At 25.4% G+C, this 477-nt stretch overlaps 1 protein-coding gene across 5 annotated transcripts in view; it reads left to right on the top strand.

Annotated features, from left to right (window-relative positions):
* Positions 1–477, top strand: part of LOC106869377 (histone-lysine N-methyltransferase SMYD3) — a 95702-nt gene that overhangs the window by 78987 nt on the left and 16238 nt on the right. The gene's annotated exons all lie outside the window — the stretch shown is intronic.

The raw sequence follows: 477 nt of genomic DNA, 5'->3' as shown, positions 1-477 counted from the left end.
AAAAAAAAAAAAAAAAAAAACGAATATAAATCCTCTATAACTGTAAAGATAGGCTGAGATCTGAGAACAATAGAGCTGGTAGAGTATTGGGTAAGTGAAAGAAAATCTTTGTTAACAGAGACTTTCTTTCACTTGAGGACATAGCTTAAATTCTGCATTATTTTGAAGGATCTTTTGCATTTTGTATTAATGTTGGCATGTAATTTATTTATTATTAAATATAGTGATATAAATTATTTACATGTTTTTGAGTTTATGAAACAATTTGTCATGAAATTAGAATGTTCTTACAATTAAACAAAAGTTAATCAAACTATTTCTCTGTCATTTATAGCTTATACACTCCTTGTTTTCTCCTGTATCATATTATATATTCAATATGTTTTGTAGAATGATACATTAAAGAGCATTTTTTATGAGTACTACCGGAATACTTGAATCCACATATTGTGACTTGAATTTACATATATATATATT

Source organism: Octopus bimaculoides, chromosome 15 (genome assembly GCF_001194135.2).
Source record: "Octopus bimaculoides isolate UCB-OBI-ISO-001 chromosome 15, ASM119413v2, whole genome shotgun sequence".
Taxonomy (NCBI): Eukaryota; Metazoa; Mollusca; class Cephalopoda; order Octopoda; family Octopodidae; genus Octopus; species Octopus bimaculoides.
Note: the sequence above shows the minus strand (reverse complement) of the source record. Positions and strands in the feature narration are given on the sequence as shown.